This window comes from Scyliorhinus canicula, chromosome 9 (genome assembly GCF_902713615.1).
Source record: "Scyliorhinus canicula chromosome 9, sScyCan1.1, whole genome shotgun sequence".
In the NCBI taxonomy this organism is placed as follows: domain Eukaryota; kingdom Metazoa; phylum Chordata; class Chondrichthyes; order Carcharhiniformes; family Scyliorhinidae; genus Scyliorhinus; species Scyliorhinus canicula.
In genome coordinates this window covers 165725684-165734302 of record NC_052154.1, presented here as the reverse complement: position 1 = coordinate 165734302, position 8619 = coordinate 165725684, and the positions used below count along the sequence as shown (strand labels likewise).

Genomic DNA, 8619 nt, shown 5'->3' with positions numbered 1-8619 from the left:
CTTGCCGAGTGATTACCGGACATTGTAGCATGAATATTGCTAGTCACTAATCAGCACAACCTGCTCGTCCAGGACTTGCTGCCTGTGGACACATGTTGCTTCATTAGCAGAGTATGTAATTGAACACTGCAATAACAAACACCATCACTAACTGTACAATGGAGGGAAGATCATTGATGAAGCAGATGACTCAGCACAGTGCAACCAAAAGGTAGATATGGAACAAAAGCAGACAACTGATCTATTGCCTAAACCCAATAAGTATGCATCCAGTCGTCGGTCAAAATCGATTAAGTCACAAAGAAACATACCGAATTGAGAAAATATGAGAATTTTAAAATAATAAATAACTTTATTTGACATCATTCTACATCCTTTAAAAGGGGAATTTAACAATGGCTTGCAGCACATTCACAAGCCATAAATGGGATCCCAGTCTTTGGAATGTGTTGGAAATTCATTCAGATCTTTGCACAAGGTCCTTTTGTCTAAAGCATCTCTTCAAAGCTGTTTACTCCATTTTAGGTGCACCTGGAAAAGAAAATATGTCAACCCCGGAATGTCTATTTACGACATTGGCTCAAATGACATTCTGCCACCACATGAAAAAGCACACAATTATTACTTTTCTGCATAAGCAATAGTCTCTTGTAAGCAGCAACCTATGATAAATCTTTGGGAGGAGAACTGCAGGAAATGGAATTTGTACCTTCCACCATAACATTGCAGCCAAATAGGGTAGGTGATTAAGCTGATCTGGCTCTGACTGCCCAAACAGGTAGGAAAGAACTTTGGGCATGTTTCAACAAAATATCTTACATATTGACTGTTCAGACATAATACTACACAAGTTGAGTCTTCTACTCATTCTATTGAGGAGCTCTATCACAAATGCTAAGATGGCCAGTGTGCCTAAATGAAAGAATTAAAATTGGTTTTAAAGAGTTTCTCGCTTGCCCTGTAACCAATCACTTGCTTCATCTTTTTCCCCCAGAGTAATCAGTCAATGCTAAAAAGCAATTTCATCACAAAGTCATTATGAAGACCGTCATGAGTATAAACATCATTTTAACTCTGGGCTAGATGAGCTGAATGTGATGGGAGTATATAACTAATGTACACTTAGACAAAGTCAACTGCAACCAGTATAAATACAAACAGCTCCCTCTACACCTACCGCGGAAGTAGGTTCTGCAGCCTAGGCATAAACTCCTGAATAGGACACTTAATTTATGGCAGTCACCAGTGGTTAGCACTGCTGCATCACAAGCTTACACTTTCTACACTGGTTTCCTCCCAGTCCAAAGGTGTGCATGGATTGCTCATGCTAAAAGTGCTCCTTAGCGTCCATGGATGTACAGGTTAGGGCAGGGGAATGGAGCTAGGTAGGGTGCCCTTTCAGAGGGTCGGTGCAGACTGAATGGCCTCCTTCTGCACCATACAAATTCTGTGGTTCTGGTGGCTAGAAGCCATGTCAGTGGGAAATATTTTTTGAAAGCCTCAAACAATCTTGTATTATATGAACAGAACAGAAACCCTTGATTTTTGAACAATTCCAATTCTTGCTTCCCGGTGCTCCTGATACATTAACAACCTGGAATTCCACAAACAAGCAGCACCAAATGATCCTCCAGACAAGCAATCATTTACCAGACATTAGAGCCACGCTAAATTTACATTTGATGGCACCAGTAGATCCCAATGATCAACCTGTTACCAATGTCTGGAGTCATTGCCTACTTAACAGTACAAATAAATATAAATGTAACTATAGAACTATAAAATCAACTATAGAATATAGACATCTGTACTCACACCTACCTGATAAATGAACACTGCAAGTCAGAGATTCATTGGCAGAAAAGAAACGTGCAGACCAGCGAAGATGTCTAACTGAAATGAAGATAAACATGTCATAATTTATTTTAAAATGTTTGACGTGAACACAGCTTTGTAAATTTAAAAATAAATATACATGGTCTTAACCCACTCTTCCAAAAGACCCACCGCTCCCCACTCCAAATCACAGCTGGAGGAGAGAGCACCCACCTCAAATTTACTGTTCTTGCATTTTAAAAAGATTTCAAAGATTAATAACCCCCCTACCCCCAATTATGTCACTGCTTTTCTTCTCTCCCCCCCCCCCCCAGGTAAGGATGACCACATTCGTCATCTGGGTTATTTTATAAGGTTCAGTGGGTATATAGATAAAAAAGGCCAATCTGCAGCTAGAAAGGTTCTGCAGTAACAAGCTTCACAAGCCTGGGGTTTAGCTAAGAAAAAAACAACATTTAGAATGCAGCAGCATCCATCAATGAGCACAAGTACCTTTGAATATGATCTAATTTTGCAGAAACAACTCACAAGCACAGATGCGATTACATCGCGTTAACCATCACAGATTGAATGCAAGCAGATATTAGGGTTCAACGACTGTAATTTGAGCATCACAATAGGTACTTTCAAGCTATCAAGTATCAGCTTTACAGAAATGCAAAAAGCTCAAGATATTGAATTGCATGCCTCACGGCACTGAGGACTCAGGTTCACTGCCGGGTAGAGTTTGCTCTCAGTCTGCGCCTGGGTCTCAGCCCCACAACCAAATATGTGGATGAATGTTCCTCGCTCGATCTGTCACTTAACAATCTTCCTGACTCAATCGCTCCACCCATTTTGTTTTGCTGTTTTTGCACAAGTCGTTGCCTTAATTCATTCCTCCCCCCCACCCAAGTTGCATATCCTTATTTCCTTTACTTATTCGATTGCCATCTAATTTTATCTTGCGTAGTTCTGTGATCTTCCCAAGATCAAACATTAGATGAAAATTGAAAGCTGCCATCTAGAGTGAGCAGAGTTTTCAGAAAAAAAGCAGTCAAGATTTAAGCCATATGTAAAATTATTTTGGTATTTTTACTGTAGGTTCAAACTTTCCAGTCAGACACAACAGCATCAATGCGACTGGGGCACAAAGAATTACCACTCGTCTTACAAATCAAGAGGCAACGGTAAAATTCAAAAGGAGGTTGTGAAATGTAATGAACAAAATTGCATTTTCAAACCTTTTAATAGCCACGATCAGATAATCGATTTCAGAAAAATAGCGTAGCAGCTAGTCTGATTAAATCCTGAGCAGCAATCAGCAAATGCCTTGAGGCAGGTCTCATCACCAAATGCTATGTAGACCATCGTGAGATAAAACATCATTTACTGCTCAGTGATTACCAGTGCTCAAAATTTCCTTTTAAAATGAAAACCTGGTTTCAAAATTAAGCGAGTACTCTTTGTATTCGGTTCAGAACGAAACAAATCTCCCTGTGGCAACTCAATGTTTGTGACAGAAAACGCACATATTTGGTCCCCTTCAAGCTCAGAAATTATAGGAAAAAAATCAAGAACGGAGCATTGAAGAATGAAGGGTGGATCTGGAGACTGACCCCCCCCCCCCCAGAGCTGTAACATCTTACCGTGCAGTCAGCCTCCCTCCCGCCTTAGCCAGGTTGGGGAGACTCTGCTCCCACAGCGGCACCACCTTGACAACACGTCCACCAGAGCTCTGCAATGATATTAAACAAGCAAAGTGAAGACTTTAAGGAAAATGCGGCACCAAAATCACCAGGATGGGGGGAGTGAATCCTCAAAATGCAGAAGGGAGGCCATTCACCTCAATCAGGTCTGCACCATAGAGTGGGCCGGGCCGCCAGGCGAGATTAAATGGTGGAAGCTGGGAGCTGGATGGTTTGGGTGACCCGCCATCACCTGGGCCACTCCACCCAGCGCTTAGAGCAAGATTCTCCTTCCGGGGCAACATTTATGTCACAGGAAGAGATCAGACACGATCGGATTGAATTGTAGAGCAGGCGTGAGAGGCTGAATTGCCTACTTCTGCTCCCAATTCCTACGATTGGCACTGTAGATTCTTACTTAATTACTATCTGGACACCCATCCTTCTCAGACATCCCAAGCCTCAAATTGCCATTTGGTCTGCTTAAATGTAACTGTCACTGATCTTAAAACAGAGAGTAATTAAAAAACAAAAAGAACTGTAAAAGTACCACAATAAAAACCCAAGTGTGGCACAAGAGTAGAAAGGAACTGTGGCCAAACCATGGCTTACAAGACAGTATTAGATTCAAAGAAGCTGCATACAAATTAGCAATAGGCCTGAGGATTGGGAATACTTTAAACTTCAGCAAAGGTAGATCAAGAGATTGATTAAGGGAAAAATACAATATGAAAGTATGCGAGTGGGAACATAAAATGGCTATAAACGTTTCTATTGGTATAAAAGAGAAAAAGATTGATGGAAAAACTAACAGCCCTTACAGTCAGAAGTGGGTGAATTCATACCAGAAAACAATGAAATGGTTGATGATCTAAATTTGTACTTTGCTTCTGTCTTCAAAGGAAGACATGAATAATGTACCAAAGTTCTGAGAAAGAAGCTTTAGTGAGAAGCTGAAGGAAATCAGTATTAACAGAGAAATAGTTCTGGCGCAATTAGTGAGATTGAAGGATACAACACCAGGGCCTGATAAATCTTCATCCCAGAGTACTCAAGGCCTCAGAAATAGTAAATCCGTTGGTGGTCATTTTCAGAAATTCTTTCGGCTCTGGAATAGTTCCTACAGATTGGAATGTACCCAATATAACCCCGCTATTCAAAAAGGGAGGCAGAGAGAAACAGGGAACTATAGACCAGCGAGCCCAACATTGATAGGGAAGTTGCTAGAGTCCAGTATCAAGGATTTCATAGCACAGCATTTGGAAAACAGTGGTATAAATCGGACAAAGTCAGCACGGATTAACGAAAGAAAAATCATGTTCGACAAATCTACTGGAATTGTTTGAAGTAGAGTTGACCAGGAAGAACCAGTGAGTGCGGTTTATTTAGACTTTCAGAAAGCTTTCAAACGAGGTTTCAGAGTTAAAGCACATGGCATTGCAGATAGTGCCTTGAGATGGACAGAAAGTTGGTAAGCAGACAGGAAGTAAAGAGTTGAAATAAATAGGCCTTCTTTCCGATTGGCAGGAAGGGATTTGTTAGGACCACAACTGGTCAATTATGTACTAAGGATTTGGACGAGGGAAGCAAATGTAGTACCTCCAAATTTACAGATGTTACAAAGTTGGGTGGGAGTTTAAGCTGTGAAGAGGATGCAAAGATGTTTCAACATGATTTGGACAGGCTGTGAATGAGCATATGCAAGGCAGATGCAGTATGTGGATGAATGTTCCTCTCTTGATTTGTCACTTTACAATCTTCCTGACTCAATAGCTCCACCCATTTTGTTTTGCTGTTGCTGGACAAGTTGTTGCCTTAATTCAGTCCCTCCCAAGTTACATATCCTTATTTTATTTACTGGTCTTACCTGGTTCCTGATTCCATGATCTTCCCAAGATCAGTGATTAAGATGAAAATTGAAAGCTGCCACCTGGAGAGAAGGTGTAGATTTTTCAGTAAAAACATTCAGATTTGAACTATTTGTTAAATTATTTTGGCATTTTACTGTAGGTTATAACTTTACAATCAGACTCAACAGCACCAATGCAACTGGGGCACGAAGAATTACCACTCGCCTTACAAATCAAGAGACAACGGTAAAATTCAAAAGGAGGTTGTGAAATATAATGAACAAAATTGCATTTTCAAACCTTTTAATAGCCACGATCAGATAATCGATTTCAGAAAAAATGTAGCAGCTAGTCTGATTAAATCCTGAGCAGCAATCAGCAAAAGCCTTGAGGCAGGTCTCATCACCAAATGCTATGTAGACCATCGTGAGATAAAACATCATTTACTGCTCAGTGATTACCAGTGCTCAACTTCCCTTTTAAAATGAAAACTGTTTTGGAATCAAGCGAGTAGTCTAATTTCTCGTGATTTCCAATCCCCCTCGTGGCAACTCAACATTTGTGACAGAAAACGTTCAGATTTGGTCCCCTTCAAGCTCACAAAATATAGGAAAAAAATTAAGAATGGAGTAATGAAGGGGGACTCTGGAGACTGACTGACCCCGCCCCCCACGCTGTAACATCTTACCGTGCAGTCACTCAGCTTCCCGTCTCAGCCACGTGGCGGAGACTCGGCTCCCTCAGCGGCACCATCTCGACAACACACCCACTGGGACGCTGCAATAATTTAAAACAAGCAATGTGAAGACTTAAGGAAACGGCGGTGCCAAAATCACCAGGTGTACGCCGGGGGTGCGAGGGAATCCTCACAGTGCCGAAGGGAGGCCATTCACCTCATCGAGTATGCACAGGGGAAGGGGCCGGGATTAAATGGCAGAAGCTCGGAACCGGTGTAGCTGCTGGAAGGTTTGAATGAACCGCCATTGCTTGGCAGCTGCTTCGAGCATCTTGCACGCTGGAGGGAGCAAGAGCAAAAGGAAGGATCGCCTTCCGGGGCAACATTTATGTCACATGAAGAGATCAGCCACAATCAGTTTGAATGGTAGAGCAGGCTGAAAAGGCTGAATTGCCTACTTCTGCCCCCAATTCCTACTATTGGCACTGTAGATTATGATTTAATTACTATCTGGACACTCATTCTTCTCAGACATAAGCCTCAAATTGCCTAATGGTCTGTTTAATGTAACTGGCACATGAGGAATTCAAAAACAGAAAGAACTGTCCCACAATAAAAACCCAAGTTTGGCGCCAGTAGAAAGGAACTGTAGCCAAAGACAGTATTATATTCAAAGAAGCTGCATACAAATTAGCAATAGGCCTGAGAATTGGGAATACTTTAAACTTCAGCAAAGGTGGATCAAGAGATCAATTAAGGGAAAAGTATATGAAAGTAAGTTAGTGGGGAACATAAAATGACTAAAAGTTTCTATCGGTATTAAAAGAGAAAAAGATTAATTAAAAACTAACCGCCCCTTAGTCAGAAACAGGAGAATTCATAACAGGGAACAATGAAATGGTTGACAAACTAAATTTGTACTTTGCTTCTGTCTTCAAAGGATGACATGAATAATGTACCAAAGTTCTGAGAAAGAAGCTTTAGTGAGGACCTGAAGGAAATCAGTATTAGCAGAGATATAGTTTTGGGGAAATTAATGAAATCGAAGGAGGATAAATCTCGAGGGCCTGATAATCTTCATTCCAAGAGTACTCAAGGTCTCAGAAACAGTAAATCCATTGGTGGACATTTTCCAAAATTCTTTCGACTCTGAAAGCAGTGGTATAAATCGGATAAGTCAGCATGGATTTACGAAAGGAAAATCATGTTTGACAAATCTACTGGAATTCTTTGAAGGTATAACTAGTAGTTGACCAGGAAGAAACAGTGAATGTGGTTTATTTAGACTTTCAGAAGGCATTCGACAAGGTCTCAGTCAAAGCACATGGCATTGCGGATGGTGCCTTGACTTGGACAGAAAGTTGGTTAGCAGACAGGGATCTGAGTTAGGACCACAACCGGTCGCATTATATATTAGGGATTTGGACGAGGGAAGTAAATGTAGTACCTCCAAATTTGAGATACAAAGTTGGGTGAGAGTGAGGAGTATGCAGATGATTCAACATGATTTGGACAGGCTGTGAATGAGCATATGCAGGGCAGATGCAATATAATTCAATACAATTCCCGTACCATCCTTCCTGAACAGGTGATTTCACAGTAACTTCATTTGAAGCGTACTTGTGACATTAAGCGATTTTCATATAATGTGGATTAAAGCTCCCCTCTCGATTTATCACTTTACAACCTACATGACTCAATCACTCCAGCCATTTCGTTTTGCTGTTGGACAAGTTGTTGCCTTAATCCAGCGAGTCGATTTTTCAGTACAACTGGGGCACGAAGAATTAGCAGTGGTCTTACAATCAAGAGGCAACGGCAAAATTCAAAAGGAGGTTGTGAAATATAATGAACAAAATTGCATTTTCAAACCTTTTAATAGCCATGACCAGATAATCGATTTCGGAAAAAAAAAAGAGTAGCAGCTAGTCTGGTTAAATCCTGAGCAGCAATCAGCAAATGCCTTGAGGCAGGTCTCAGCAGCAAATACTATGTAGACCATCGTGAGATAAAACATCATTTACTGCTCAGTGATTACCAGTGCTCAACTTCCCTTTTAAAATGAAACGTCGGTTTCGAAAACAAGCAAGCGAGTAGTCTAATTGTAATTGGTTCAGAACGAAACAAGAATTTCGCGTGATTTCCAATCCCCCTCGTGGCAATTCAACGTTTGTGACAGAAAACGGTCAGATTTGGTCCCCTTCGTGTTCAAATTATAGGGGGGGGAAATTAAGAACAATGAAGGGAGACTGACCGGCTCCGCGGGGCTGTAACCTCTTACCGTGCAGTCAGTCAGCCTCCCGCCTCAGCCATGTGGCGGAGACGCGGCTCCCTCAGCGGCGCCATCTCGACAGTCCACCGGGACTCTGCAATGATTTAAAACGGTAAGACTGAAAGAAACGACGGCGCCAAAAATCACCAGGTCTCCACCGGAGGGGGAGGGATTAAATGGGGTTTAGGTGGCAGCCGCTGGAAGGTTTGAGTAAACCGCCATTACCTGGGCCGCTCACGCCAGCACCTTCCACGCGGAGAGACCGCGACCAAAAGGCCGACGTCTGCTTCCGGGGCAATATTTATTTCCGGGGCGACC

The 8619-nt window shown here is 41.8% G+C and overlaps 1 long non-coding RNA gene across 3 annotated transcripts; it reads right to left on the bottom strand.

Annotated features, from left to right (window-relative positions):
* Positions 1–326: 326 nt before the first annotated feature.
* LOC119971868 lies at positions 327–8604 on the bottom strand. Of its 3 annotated transcripts, XR_005461932.1 has the most exons (7): positions 8527–8593; positions 8311–8395; positions 6042–6130; positions 5371–5433; positions 3465–3553; positions 1822–1893; positions 327–531 (listed from the first exon to the last, which is right to left on the bottom strand). It is a non-coding gene; the product is annotated as an uncharacterized LOC119971868 (long non-coding RNA). The 3 variants fall into 3 exon arrangements; XR_005461933.1 differs by lacking the exon at positions 8311–8395 and having other exon boundaries at positions 8527–8604; XR_005461931.1 differs by having other exon boundaries at positions 8311–8587.
* Positions 8605–8619: the final 15 nt, after the last annotated feature.